At 42.6% G+C, this 15712-nt stretch overlaps 1 protein-coding gene across 2 annotated transcripts in view; it reads left to right on the top strand.

The window, feature by feature from the left end:
• Nucleotides 1-640: 640 nt before the first annotated feature.
• The window catches only part of plxna1a (plexin A1a), a 239102-nt gene continuing 224030 nt past the window's right edge, over nt 641-15712 (top strand). For both annotated transcript variants that reach the window (XM_034875903.1, XM_034875904.1), the window contains exon 1: nt 641-842. The gene's annotated coding sequence lies outside the window, so the exon portion shown is untranslated. The remainder of the gene's footprint in view (nt 843-15712) is intronic.

The following is a 15712-nucleotide window of genomic DNA, read 5'->3' on the forward strand; positions in this document are numbered from 1 at the left end:
GCTCTAAATTAGCCCCGGCAGCCTGTGGTCTTTGGTTAAGTTCCAAACAAGGCCAACGCTGCCGATAGAGATGATTTGTCACATTTCTAGGGAGCTGACCTTCAAGCAGTGAACGTTATTGAATAGACACACACATAAATGCTCACAGAAAACTGAAGTACAGACGTGCAGTCACTCTGCAGGAACACATACATACACACAATCACTGGAAAGAAACAAACATAGAAAAACACACACACACTGTGAGACAGCATGCACAGTAATGCAGAGTAGATGACAAGAATCAATCAATCAATGTGGATAGAAGCAGCCTTTTATCAGAGGAATGATTCCAGTAATACAACCTTTATCAACCTTTTAACATGGATGAGCCTCGTGTATACAAGGAGCATGAGCGGACACGGTACCGCGGCCTGTATCGGGTCCGATGCTGCCACCTATGCGCACCATGGAGCGGTGCGTCTGGTGATCCGCTGTTACGCACTTACGCAGCCAGGGGGCGGACTCATGTCACTAACGTCTCTCTCTCTCTCTCTCTCTCTCTCTCTCTCTCTCTCTCTCTCTCTCCCCATCCACCTCTCTCTCTCTCTCTCTCTCTCTCTCTCTCTCTCGTTCTCTCTCTCTCTCCACAACCAAGGGGATGCCGGAGTCTAACCGCAGCTCTCCTCTCATTCATGCTGAGCGCTGTTCTCCTGTGCGCACGGAACTGCAAAGCTGAGCTTCGGAACCGGTGCTGCTGCTGCTGTCGGACAACCCCGCCGGGATTGGAAATGTCTTCCTCTGCAACTCCGACATCCTAAAAAAAATGCCAAGCAGGACGAACGCAAACGGCGGTTTGATCAGTAAGTACAGCCAAACTTTTTGTGGTTGTTAATCATCTCTCTTTTCGTCATAGAGCTTCATTCTTTTTCCTTCATCCTACATTTCTCGACTTCTCCTTCTCCGTCTCCGTCTCCTTCTCCAACTCTACCCTTTTCCTCTCCTTGCCGTCCTGTACCCTCCGCCGATCTCTAACACGAGCACACATGGAGCATCTGTGCTGCGGGAGAAATCCATCTTTAGTAGATTAATTATGTTGCGCTTCAAAACATCGCATGGCTTGTTTTGGTTTTGCGCAACCGGGGTGAAGCAGCCTGACGCACTAGGAGGTTGCGGATGATCCATCACCGAAATGACTGAACAGTTTGCTTTTTTTCTTCTTGGAATCGGTCAAGTTGTTAAAGGATTGCCTTACTTCACCGACAAGGAATTGCGGACTTTGGATGCAAAGTGCAGTATGAACAGGCTGTTGGTGTGTAAGCTCCCCGGGGGTGATTTATCTCCCACATGCCTTAGCTCAAATGTCTGGGACATGTCAAATCGGAATGTTGTCGCGATGGTGAAGTGAGGTCAGTTTTGAATTTGTAGCTGTTGTGCTTTATTTTGATTCTGGGCTTAAAAATAGGATTGAACCCTGTATGAATGAGTACCATTGTACGCGCTTAAGACACGAATTGAACTTGAAAACAATCTTTGCGTTCTGTGTGTGTGTGTGTGTGTGTGTGTGTGTGTGTGTGTGTGTGTGAGAGAGAATGTGCGCTTGTTTGTTTAGTTGACCTGTGTGTGTGTGTGTGTGTGTGTGTGTGCGGGTGCGCGTGCGCCCCTCATCCACGCACGCACGCACGCAGCTTCATCATTTTGGAGTCGCATCAACATGCTCTGACAGTTTTGTGTCACCTTATGAATTTTTGACTTGAAATGCGTAGGTGAGGCAGACGGGCTGGTTTAGAGAGACTACGGGCGCCAAGCCACCGGTTTGGCTGCCAAAGCACATAGAAAAAAAATCTTTGTGTGTGTGTCTCTCATCTTCTTTTCTCTCCCTTCATATCTTTCTCCAGGGTGAACTTGTGTGTGTGTGTGTTTGAGGGAGAGGTGATGCAAAGAGGAGATGCAAAGAGATGTTCACAGAAGAAAGACTTGTCCCCCTCTCAAGTGTGTGTGTGTGTGTGTGTCTGTCATGATGTGCCTGTGCTGGGACACATTGATAAGGATGAAACCCTGAACATCACCTTCACTTTGGGGCTGAGGCGTGACATTTAATGTGACGGCATGCATGGTTATCGTGACATGATGACTGTGGAACGTATTAGATCCTGTTACACCCGCGATTGCAGTGTATTTAGAGGTTTGAGCCCGAAATGAGTCAGAATCAAACTCCGGCGACAGCGGTGCCGCATGTGCTTTGAGCTGCCTGTAACCTAATTACCTAGTTTATTCTTGGGAGTCTTTTATTATTAATTTGTTCTTGGAGAAGATCATCCTTTCTTCACGCTCTATGCATCACCCTTTCTATGTATTCCTGACATTCTGTGGGCACTGTCACCAGTGTTCAGTAACATTTAAAGGAAGTTCTAAGATGATACCAGTTACTGTGATATTCAGTCACATGTTCTTGCTGTTTAAAAAAACTTACCTCCAATGGCTAAGACTACACGTACGTTTTTTTATAAGAAGTGATATGTGTGTTTGTGGTACTCATAAATGATGATGGATGTGGTATTATACAGTAGAGTGCCTGTAACTACAGTATTTACATTGATGTTTTATGAGAATTTGATGTGATTTTTCTGGGATTTAACCGGTTATATACATATTCATAATATTCCAAAGCGTTGCTGTTATTATTGAAACTGTAGCTTCCTTTTTTAAGATTAATTGAATAAAATTTGACTACTTTTTTTTATAAGGGGTATTTCTGGTGAGTAGCTTCATTCTGTGTTCATGGATGTGACTTTATTTACTGTTGACTGAAGTCTTATCCTTCTGGAGCTGGGGGGGGGGGGGGGACACGCCAACCCCCACAGGGAGTGCAAATGGTTGTGGGTTGTGTCGGTGCTCTCAAACCTCAGCGCCTTAGACCCCGGCTGAGCGGAGATCTACAGATCGGCGATGCACCCTGCGGTCCCTCTTCGCCGAGCCGCTTCATACCTTAAGTGCCTGTCATAAATAAACCGAGGAGGAGAGATGGCAATAGAATGACAATAAAACAGATTGATAAAGAGGTTTTAACTCATTCTACACCCAGAGGAAGGCTTTGCCATTCTAGAATGTGCATAGGATGGAATGGAATACATTTAGCTGAGGTTTTGTATTCCTAATGCCTTTTAGAGTCCACATTTAAATGCTGTATGGGCGGCCCCAGCGGGAGCTGAAGCACCGACCCAGCCGCGTCGGAGCCCCGCTCTCGCCTATTGAGCTGCTGATGACTATACACTGCCAAGTAAGCTGATATTACATGGCAAAATACCAGTTTGAATCCCCACATACACCAGTTGGTGTAACTGCTTTTGGAAAGGCAATTTAACTGATTAGCTCAGAGCGGCATGTAGATCAAATAACAGTGATAGATTTCCACTATTGAAAATATGACAGATGTTATATGAAGGTTTATCAGTGAAACCTTTCTACAAGGTTACACACTCGATTATTGCCAAAAGGTGTTGATTTTCTCTCCCTCTGCTGGCTATATCAGTCACTGTCAGTCATTTCAAAAAAAGGAGAGATCATTTTAAAATGATACCAATATTTATTAGAAAAGCATCAGTTTGTTTAAAAATGAAATAATTGTTAAAGATAGGCTCAGGAAGATAAGAGAGAGGATAGCACTCCCTCCAAGTATAGATGCTGGTGATGGCGGTGGAGTAAAGCCAGTGGGTACGTCTGCCTGATCTGAAGATAGTGGTGTCGATGGACGTCTGAATGTCACAATGATATTTAATAGGTAGCAGCCAACAGCCAATTGGCTTAAGGAACGCGGGCAGAAAGGTGATTGGATAAAGTAAGAATTTGTGAATGTCTTGAACCCTGACTGGAAGGAAAGTGGACGTGATGGAGAAGCAATTCAAATCAGACGAATAACGTAACTTATTGATATGGAGCTGCTTCACCTCATGAGTTTTGGTGATACTACAGTAGTTTTTTTTGTGTGCCTCTTTTCTCTGATGAGCCAATGACGGCATGTGTACAACTCTCAATTTCTGTCTGAACAGAATAGACAGAGGAAGAGGATGAGAGCAAAAGAGAGCGAGAGAGAAGTGGTGAGACAGATGAAGCAATGGCACTTTTAAGTTCCCGACACCTTTTTGATGCAGTAAAGGCCAAGGCAGATCAAACGGGGCAGGCAGATTGAAATAGCTTCTCTTGTAAGGGGAAGAGACGCTCCAACCTCGCACAGATGTGACAGGTTACCGCCAGACGGAGGTAGCATGATTGCAAACACTTGCTTTCCCAATTCAAAATAGGACTCGCGTTCGGTATTTTGAAGCGTGACCAACGTCTTGTGGGTGTGTGGGGGAGTCATTTCCTATCCTAGTGTGAGCAAGGATAATTCTGTTGTTTTGTCAGCAATTAAAAGAATTTCAGCAACCCATTTTCTTCTGCTGCTGCAGCTTTTGTTTGTTGTCCCAAAAGGCCAATTTCTTCCTTATGTTCTGTGCTGTCTGAACAGTTGAGGCTGCAAAATTTTGTGTGTGTGTGTCGTGTAGCCAAACAAACCTGCATTACTGAACTTGTCTGTTTCCTGTGCCTCAGTCTGACCAGCATGTTCCCATATTTCTTAGACAAAAAAACACACACTCAGACATCTTCCCTTCCCCCTCCTTCTCTCTTTGTGTGTGTACATAGTGCTGGGCCACGGTCAGAGTGCTCGGTTCTTGTTTTTCATTACTTTTTAGGCACTGACCAAACTGTATCAAATTGTATCGAAAAATGCCTTGTCTATCAATACCTGAGGAGTAAATCTAATCAGCGTCAGTGAGCCAGTTAGCATGATTACATCACGCGTCACTTAGCTGACACTTTAATCCAAAGGCACTCACAATTGCTATATATGTCAGAGGTCGCACGCCTCTGGAGCAACTAGGGGTTAAGTGTCTTGCTCAGGGACACATTGGTTGATGTATCGCAGTGGGACTCAAACCCAGGTCTCCCACACCAAAGTCAAGTGTCATAACCCCTGCGTCCTCTGTGCCATCACCACCCCAAGATCTGATGCTGGTGATTGGCTGTTTCACATCGTAGAGGCAGACAGGAAAAACTGTTATGCACGGGGCTCAAGTAGTATGAGCTAAAAAATAAATAAAAAGATTTGTGCTGTGACGTGTAATGTTGTAATTCTTTTTTTTTTTTTTGTAAAATTGGTATTTATCATCAAAGTCACGGTATCCAACATTTTGTAATGATACCCAGTCCTATGTATGTCTGTATTTTATCTCATAGATTTGTTGCATGTTAAGCAGGTACCAAAATCAAAACCTGGGCACAGTAACATCTGTTGAGGAGGAATAGACACGTGGTGAACAATAACATTCATGTAGAAACAATTTCCTCAGGCCATGGGGAGGAGAAAAACAAGAGGGAAAGGTGTACAGAGGGAAGGATAAGGCGATACAGCAAGGTATACTAGGCATCACACCCTCTTATGTTTTAAGAACAATGCCAGCTGTGGCTGTGCTGACAACTCTTACTTTTGGCCTCATAGCACCAGGAAGGCTGCCTTGTACAATGTTATAATAGAGGAAAAAAATAATCAAAAACTACACTGAATGGGTTTCTGAGAGGAATACGTTTGTCTTCTTCCTCTGGATTTCTCCCCCAGGCGAGCCCATGTAAAGCACTTTGAGGTGAAGCTTCTGTGTTAGGGTACGCTCCTTTGCCGTCTCAGAGAGAGTAAAACTATTTGCATGTTTGGAAGTCAGAATTTACACAAACTGAACACTTCAGGCTTATCTTTAACAAGCAAGCTGATGGCTGTTGCTTTGCACCAAATGAGACCAATGGAACAAGACAAGTCAAAGATTTAACTCAGAAGAGTCCTGCTTGCTTAATGTGGAGCCCTTGCTCATTGCTCAATGGTGTTTTATGAAGTCGTTTGAACAGAGCACTTTCTGTGGCTAACCAGCAGCCTGATGTCGCCGTACTCATTTCCTAGTCAGAATATGAGTCTGATACGGCTCCATTGGGCTGTGATTATGGGGCGTGTTTGAACTGAACCAGGAAAGAAAACGCCTCTGCACTTAATTGGATGGACCTACAACCAGTAAGAGCAACGGAGTATGTGATGAATGTTGATCTTTTGCCGAATCCTGTAGGAAAGACGATAAAAACATCTTCCCGAGCGACAATTGCCTTGATTGGGGATTCTCTATTCCTCTTTAAAAACAAATGCGCTGTCGATATCTTCTATAACCAGCGCAATGGTGGGATCTACACATACCAATTCTCCATATGCAGCCGTCTTTGTTGTAAACCAATTCAAGCGCTCTTTGGTGTTGTGGTTGACTACTTTACTATTCATCTGTACATCATCGTATACAGCCCACCCTAATAATTTGATTGGTCCGTACAGCACAGGTTTGAGCATAGTTTCTCCACAACGTATCTAGTCCAAAACGACCTTCCCAACCTCAAAGGTTGTGGGCGGGACTACCTTTGGCTGGCTAGCTAACAACAGATATTTGAGCAAAAAGAGAGACTCTGGAAACCACTCTTGCGTCACAGCCTGTTAAGATGAACTATGAAAATGTCGTACTTGACCTGGACACCTTAAAGAGAGAGAGAGAGGTGGGGGGAGAAAATGAAGATTGGAGGATTTTTGGGCACCAAAGTGGAGAGAGGAGGGATAAATAAGGCCTGCGGAGGCGAGGGGTGGGTGAAAGTGGTAATATAGAGTGCTCTGCTATCTGGGCTTGCTGGTAGGGCTTACTGACGGAGGGGGACAATAGATGGAATGAAAGAGGCTCAAGAAATTGGAATGTTGGAGGGGTGAGAAGGTCAAAAGGAAAAGTAATGATGGATGCTACATTTCTCTCCCACTTTTGGGCAATATTTAGGTAAACAACTGTAGAGTTGCAAATAGTACAATTTAAATTAAAACCAATAGGATCAGGAAATATCCACAAGACAATGAAGGGTCTTTCACAAACTATTGGGCAAGGTTCTTGTTTTTTTGGTTTCCTCTGTTAGCCATACATTATGCAACTGAAAATGAACAAAATGCATTTGTTAATATTTTAACCCACCATGTAATCCAATCTAACAAATGCTAGTAATACCTGGGACCCTTGCTAGTAATATATCCACTCTATCCTTTATTGAGAGGGATGTCATAAATAAATGAACAGAAGAGAAGAGTAGGCAACAGAACGTCAAGATAATAAAGCTCATGCAGAAACAACTCAGGCGAGGATTTAAAAAGTGAGAGATGGAAGAAAATGAGACAGAAAAGAGAGAAAAGGGAGCAGGAACCAGCGAGCCAAAGAGAGAGAGAGAGGGGCGGTATTCCTGACACTGACTCAGATGAGAGGGCCCAGAGAAGGGAGAGGGATGGATAGACCCAGACGGACTGAGGTTAAGGCTGTTTAATTCAAATCCTGGTCTTTTTGGAAGTGATTTAAGACAGAGGAGATCAAGAAATAAGGAGAGAAAGGGAAGTTGGTAAAATAAAAGAGCTGAAGGAGACAGACACTTGAGTGACTTGGTCTCTCACTTGATGAAATGGACTTTGCCGGTTTTAATGACGAGGCCCTAACTCTTTACAAAGTATATCAGTCTGCTTTTAATCTTCTGTGGTTTTCCTTAAAACAGCATCTTACCCTAGTACAGCAGGTCTCACTACAGCACAGTAAGGTGAGGACCACCTGATTGTTGATCTCCAGTGTGGACAATATGGCACACAATCAGTCTTTTGGAACTACAATGGCATTGTTTGGCTCAGATTAGTTTGAAAAAAAAGGATACGTCAGTTAGCTAACTCACATTGTTAGATTATGTGTGGAATATGTACATGTTTTTTTTGTTTTTTTTTTTCCCCCTCCCCACATAGACCAAGCTTGGTGCAGCAGGGAGTGACCATGGTAACTTCCTCAGAGCCTACAGGTAGATGCTAGAGGCAGAGCATGGAGTTTCTTCCCTTATCGTCTGTATCAACGACACCGTACTTCTGTGATGGTTAAGTTGCCGCCGGAAATTCCACCAGATGTCCTTAATTTTGGCCGTCACCTTCCGCTTTCTTTGTGTCGGCATTTCAGACTCCGTGGATTTCTGAGGACTGTGGTTAACGGCGCCTCAGATCTCTGCAGGGTAAATCCAGACAGCTCGCTTGACTTTCTGTCTAGTCTGAGTTTTCTGTTGCACAACCTAAAACAGTTTTTGAACGTACGTGTTTTCCGCCCAGTTGTGATTGGTTTGAAGAAATGCCAATAAAAAAACGCATATTTCCCTCCCAATCCCGGAATGCTGTGTGGACTTGTCAGACCCTTCTCTGCAGCACCGTGGTAATCTTGTATCATACCATACATTTAATATTTAATATTTGCCAAAAGACCTTCGTTGGAGAGACATTTTCAAAGAAACAAATTGCTTAATATTTTTTTATTATTGTCGTATAAACAATAATCTGTTCTTAGTATCCTAGAGAGTGTAACTTCACTTTCAGTGCAATGCCAAGCTAGGGCTTACTCTACTGTTTGATTTCACCCGCTGGGAAAAATACAACAATCGAAAGTTCAGTCATTCCCCGCACTGTGGTGCCAAACAAAGCTCACCAGGAGCCCAGACATTATTCATATCCATCAATTTCAGCCAGAAAAGGAAAGAAACCGACAATTCCAAACAGGAAACACAGCATCTGTATGAGTGTTTCATCATGCTGCCACCAGAAACAGTTAGCCAGCCAAAGAAATGCACAAGGTAAACGGACAGTGCCATTGATCGTGTGTGAGAGGGAGGGAACTGCGGTGAAATGACAGGAGTCACAGTCAGGGCAAAAATGTGCTGAGTCAGTGATTACAATGACACTCCCCCAATCTCACACACACACACAGGCTCATCTCATTTTGCTGAGTGCTTAGTCAAACACAAACCTGGATGTGTGAGGGAGGGGTGTCTGTGCGGTTTCATCTGTGTGTGTTTGAGAGATAGGATCAGTGTCTCTTGGCTCCCATCATGAGAAGTGTGGCATGAGCTTCCAGGTTCTGCGCTTTAGCTCAAGGACACCTCAGTCCCGAGTGTTTTTTTTTTTGTTTTTTTTTGGCATTCTTAAACAGTCTCCTTAAGCACATGAAGATTTGATTGATTGTTTAATTGACTTTGCACCAAACTGCGCCTCAGCACCACCAATGTCTCTCTGGGGAATCAGGCCTCTGGTGCGGAGAGGTCCAACATCTCAGGCGTGTGACATTCGTTTTGCTCTAAACTGTCAGATGAGGGAGAAGTGCAGTGTAAAGGTGTCTGACTCCTGCTTGAAGGTAGCGGCTTTTGCTTTGTTGTGATGTATGAACTTCTAGTTGAAATGAACTCTCTCCGCTTAGTTTAAGCCTCCTAGAGCGGGGTTCTGCCCCATCTACCTCTGTCGCCCGTCCTGCTTTTGACTTTGTATGCAATGCAGCCAGCTTTTAATTCCCCTGTCTTCTGTCTTCTGAAAGAAAGATGTGGCTGATAAGACACAGAAACAGTGTAGTGTGATGGTAAATGCTTCTCAATCCCCCACAACAAAGTGAGCCACTGGGCCGAAAACCTGTTGAAATCTATTTGAGGCACCTTAAGGTTTCCTATTTGAAACCGGCGGTGTTCAGGCTACTCCCTGGCCGTTAAAATTGCCCCGCGGATTGCTCCCTTCATAGGGTGGTGATGCATGGGAAACCGTTTTAGGGCAACGCAGACAGGCAATTTAGCTTTTAACAGACGCTTGGGGTTGCAAATGGACCAAAATTGGAGATAATGTGTTGAGTTTTGTGGAAGCAGCAGTGACACAACAACAGGAGCACTTTTTCTAGTGAGATGAATTTACTCACTAACCTCTTCCTAATGGGGCTGTCTATTGTTTCCTGTTTTTATGCCCATCTCTATTTCTCCACAGCTACAGTATTGTGTGCTATACTCGCCTCTTTATTCTCTCTCTGCCTCACCTTCAACTGTTCCTTGTCCTTTGGGACTTCCAGGAGGGTTTGAAAGACTTGAAAAAGTTCTGTCTTTAAATTCAAAGATTACTAAAGATTTTAGTTAATTGAGGTCTTTCATCATATAGCAGCAGTTGCCGTTTTTCAGAATTTCATTCAGCCAGGCCAGAGTTATGGGTATAGCTGACATTTTATCAGATTTTGCACAGTTAAGCTAATGGTAAACATTAAACCTGCTAAACATCCCGTTAACATCGTCATTGTAAGCTTATGAAACTGGTCACACTTGGACTTTTCTCAGCCTTGATTTTGTCAAGAAATTGTTGAGACGATCCTGTAGAACCGGCTATATATTGAAATATTGTCCTAAATATTATCATCTAACACAGCAAACATGATTTTACCCAGTTTAAATAAATGTCTAGATTTCTTTTTAATTGCATGTGACACATGCCACATCAATATTCCTTAAAAATCCAGAAAAGCATCAATCAAAATGGTGTGTGCTACAGACACAAGTCAAACCAATCAGCTTGAAGAAACTCTGCATCTGCTGTGCCTTCTGTCCTTTGTACCTATGATTCCACGTTCTCTTTCATTCAGTAACTGTATGTTCTTGCAGCATAGGTGCAGTTTACCCCCCCCCCAATCCTCTCTATCTGACGAGTGCTGTTGGTTTTAGAGATCTCAGCAGACTGACTAGAGGAGGCTTTGCTGCAGGCAGCTCCTTCTCCCTAATGAGAGAAATGGAGCCATTCACGGCATACACTTCTTTGCTGTGTGTGTGTGTCCTTGTGTGTACGTACGTGTGTGTGTGTGTGTGTGGCAGCGTTTGCCTGTGCGTATGCGGTGGGAGGGTTTGAGTGTTTATGTATGTGGTTTTATGAAATTGGTTGTGTGAAATATTATGTGTGTGTTTAAGTCAGCATGTTTTTGTGTGTAGCTATGGGGTTTGTCTTTGAGCGTGTGTGTGTTTTTGTGTGTAGCTATGGGGTTTGTGTGCGTGCGTGTGTGTGTGCGTGCGTGAGACGCTTCGCCTCTCCACACACTGTTTCAAATTCTTTCCTCTTGTGAAACCAAGGAAACTGAACAGTTTATGTGGGTGTTGAACACAACATTTCATTTTCCCGCTGTGTGCTGATGTAGTTGACTGACTTCCCTGTTTGCTCCCGGGGGAATTCAACTCAATTTTTCTTCTTATGTAGAGCTTTATTATAAAGTCAGTTCATGCATACCTGCACTTTCTGTAGAGCTTTATTAAGAAGTCAGTGTGTGTGTGTGTGTGTGTGTGTGTGTGTGTGTGTGTGTGTGTGTGTGTGTGTGTGTGTGTGTGTGTGTGTGTGTGTGTGTGTGTGTGTGTGTGTGTGTGTGTGTGTGTGTGTGTGTGTGTGTGTGTGTGTGTGTGTGTGTGTGTGTGTGTGTGTGTGTGTGTGTGTGTGTGTGTGTGTGTGAGATATAATGTGTTCAATAAGGAGAGTCCTTTTCTTACACTTATCAGATGCAGAGAGTTTAGTCACAATTACCTTGGAGACTTGTCTCTCACATAAAACCAATCACACAAAAACAATTGAATTAATAAGCTATTCCTGCAACCAATAATTACTTTCTAAATTTAAAACAATTTCTTAAATATATAGTTTAATAGTAATTTATTAATTATTTATTATGATTGTGAAAATGTATGAAAAAGGCCGATCACAACCCGAGTTGACATTTTTAGTTTTTGATTGGCCAACAGCCCCGACCTCAATTTGGTCGTCAAACATGATGAAAATGTTGTGTATAATGATATACAATTTATAATCCTAACACTAAAATCCCCATATTTGAGAGAATCTGAAACCAGCAATTGATTTTTTTTAAACCGTTGACCGTTCTGCCAGTTGATTAATCGATTAACTAAATAATTGTTTCAGCTCTATAACAAACTAAATCATTTAAAGTTATATACCCATCTGTATGTTACCACACAACTCTCTCTGTATTTCTCAGTATGGCTATGTTCAGGACCTGGCGTCGTCCAATGACTTTGCTCGCGCAGAAGCTCGAGTGAAGATAATTACCTCTTCTGAAGAGTCCATGTTTTTTATGCTCAGTGTCCTCCTTGGCTACTAGCAACTGTGTGCAGGAGGGGTATGGGCGCGTTAGCGATAATGGAAGGCTTGTTTCTATGTGGACGTGCCAACAGTGTTTTTTTCATTACTTATAATTCCTAACGGGGGGGCAACAGAAACTACGCATTGTAGCTTTAAGTTCACCTATGAACATATGAGAAAACACAATCACACTAAAACATCTTGGTAGCTCACGGTTGATTCCCACATTGTTTGCTACCGGTCATATTTACTACCTTAATAGACCTGCATCATGTTTCATCTTGTTAAATCAATTTAATTGTATTTATAGTATCAAATCAAAGTTATCTCCAGACACGTTACAGTGTCTTACCAAGTTAACACATCCATACTTGTTGTGGCTGGAGTGTCATTAAGGTGGCCAGTGTTTGCAATGTTACAAGAGCCTGACATATACTGGATTTTTGAGGCCAGCACTGATATTGATTCTTTTTTTAAGATTGTTTTTTGGGGGATTTTCATTTTGTATTAGTGACCGTGGATAGACAGGAGAAGGAGAGAGACATTGTGGATGACACACAGCAAAGGGCAGCAGGTCGGATTTGAATCCGGGCCGCTGCAGTTAACTGTTGTCTTTTTACGTAAGAAGTTAAAATATCTTCCCATAATCTTAAAATCAAAATAATCTGTAGTCTCATTTGGAGAACAAGTCAATCAGTCTACCGTCTATTCAGATGTCCTTTTACATTAGCCACCCTGTATTGTCTGACTAAGTATCTATGTGGACTTGTGTTTGTTGTGTTTATGTCATGGGCATGATGAGTCTAATTCACATGTGTGTCTGATGTTCTGCCACAGCTGCTGTGGGGATTACTCCTGAGGCTACAGAGCGCAAGAGAGAATATAAAGCATGAAAGAGTATGAATTGACCATAAAGCTCCGCCACTCTGAAGGGATTAGAAGGGGTTAAACTGCAGGGCGCGATAAAGACTGGCATTTCTGTCACCCACTTGGGCTGCTTTAGTGGCTAGCTCAGCTTTAGTGTGTGTGTGTGTGTGTGTGTGTGTGTGTGTGTCTGTCAGTGTGTGTCCGACCTATAACTACCATGGGGCAGCCAGGCACTTCTAGAGCAGAGCAACAGGGGATTACTGATGGGTATTTCTCTGCATGCTGATGCTCAGAACCGGGGGAAAAAGTGTTGCGTGGAGAGAAATTCAGAGTAGAGGGTGTTTGTGTGCATGTGGAAGGAATTGCTGCTCGCGGTGCTGTCTAAGACTTACTAGCTACTTGGGTTGTAACATACTGCAGGAATACAGTGCAAAGCTCAGAACTCCATACACTGGCATTGTGAAAGTTAAGTTTTATGTTACATATTGGAACAAGTTCAGCCACACTGACTGGAATCTTGTAATTGTTATTCCAGATGAAGAATTTGTTTTCTTGTTGACAAAATGACATTTTCCCATGTCTTAGGCTTTCTTGCAGCTAGCCACAAGGTTTCCTTTTATATACAATTATCCATTTAGCTGTGATACCGTGTTATGATTACTATAAACAAAAAGAACCAGCGGTAGCCTCTGTGTCATCCAGTTACTGTAAAGCATCAAATAAAAACCACATTGTGCATTAAGTTTTCTGCCTTTTCTCAGAAAGGAAAGTTGTAAACTAAGTCTCTGGTTCCAAGAGTATTTTAACGATTTGAAACGTTCTTTTAATTAAGTCCTCAATTGTCTTCAATAAACACCAGAGGCCCCTAGATGATGTAATGATATACATGTTAATGTTATTGCCATCGGTTCTAATAGTTTCAAGCGCATTCCTGTGCCGGTGTGGCGCATGCGGTAGATGGCTCTCAAAACTATGATAATCCGTAAACTTTAGCTGCCAAGGTAGAACATTTAAAACTCTTCACTGTTGCAATTGGGAACAAAACATGGCAGCGCAGTTTCAAAATCCATCCAAAATTAAAGATGCCCAGTGGAGTTTTTTGAACTACTGGTGGCACTTCCATTTGGTTTGCATTAATCTAAAACACATTCCTGCTGCTTCAGTGTTCCACTAATTGTCAGTTGGGTGGCAAATAACACGTGGAGAAGCGTAAAAGTGTGCCTGCAAAGCAGTGGTGTAGGCAGAATAGTATTTTGGGGGGCAAGTACAAAAGTGAGTGGGCCATTTTCACAAAAACAAACAGAAGTAGCAAAAAAAAGACAAACTGAAAAAAACCAGCAACAAATTTACCTTTTCAAAATATACTGCTTTACAACGGCAAAGCAGTACTGTCGACTACACACTCAACCAACAAAGCTCAGTGTAAAGGTTTGTACACAACAATATAGAACACAACCTGTTGATTTTAACCTATTCAGGCTCTGATGTATTGGTACCGGCAGAACCAGCAGCATTGGCTTGCACAGCACTATTATAAAATTAAACATTTTATTGCACGTGGCAAACTAAAGGAACCCAAACAGCATTCATAACAGCAATGTTGCTGCATGACAATGGTCTGATCATGAGCAGCACATGTGCTAGCAGCAGTAAAAGAAAATCAAAGAATGACAACTTTCAGCAAAGCGATGTTTGATCTGTGAAAGTTATAATGAAAAGTGTCCAGCAAGGCGCCAAATCTTAGGCAGTGTATCGAGTCCACGGCAGTGTCAGGATCAAAGGAAACTAAAAACTACGTCACTCACAGATAACCTACGCTTTTAGAACGCTTTTCAGCTAGAAGCCATCATTAGTGTTCACCATTTCTGACTAAATAGGAAGGTTACTATTAGGTTACAAGAAGTTTGAAACACATTTGACTTAATGTTCCCTCTTTGAGGGCCTCCTTTCTTGCTGACGGGCTGTCAGCTCCGCTGGGGAAATGCATGCACATGCTGCAGAAAAGCTCGTCCTTATTTACACTGTGTTCCATCCAAGAAAAATGTCCATACCGCTTTAAAGAGAAGCCGTTGTCGTCGCTGTAACTTTTAACAGTACATTGCTTAACACATCCACCATGGTACATTGTGTAAAAAAGCCAACTAGCTAACGTTAGCTGCTGAACGCAGCCCAGATAGTCTGCCTCTTGCTACCATAGCAACCACCCACATACCGAAGACTTCCTAATTGTTTGATACTTATCCTACGGTTTAAACTGTTTTGTTTTAATCAGAAGACAAGACACATTAAACACACAACTAGTTCTGTTATTTGTTTTTTTTTTTACATACATATACAGTGTGTGTGTATATCATGACAAAACGTATTTTGATCAAACTTGGCTGGACGGGCCAGTGAGAAAAGTGGGCGGGCCAGTGCCTCCCCGCCCAGTACTTGTCGTCTTCCTCTGCTGCAAAGGCAGAGGAAGACGGCAAGCTAGCAAACAATTGCACAATTTAAAATATAAAAGCAATCGGCTTTGCAAATGTTTTGTGAGTAAGGAAACCCAAAATGCACTTTGGTGACAAACACTTATGTAGACCAACCTTTTGTTCACAATGCATAACCCTAGAATAAACTTTACTGCTCTGTTTAGGCCCTTTTTCTGAAGTGATTTTTGCATCAGCCTTTAACTTCCACCATCTGCTGTTTTGAATTATGGAATAGTGAGAGTATTGGTATGGAAATGCTACATACAGTGAGTTGTTTTTAAATGATTCAATGAGATTCCTACTTGAGCAGCTTGCAGGATTTTGCACTCATGCTTTCAAACAG

The sequence above is a fragment of the Etheostoma cragini genome, chromosome 7, assembly GCF_013103735.1.
Source record: "Etheostoma cragini isolate CJK2018 chromosome 7, CSU_Ecrag_1.0, whole genome shotgun sequence".
Taxonomy (NCBI): Eukaryota; Metazoa; Chordata; class Actinopteri; order Perciformes; family Percidae; genus Etheostoma; species Etheostoma cragini.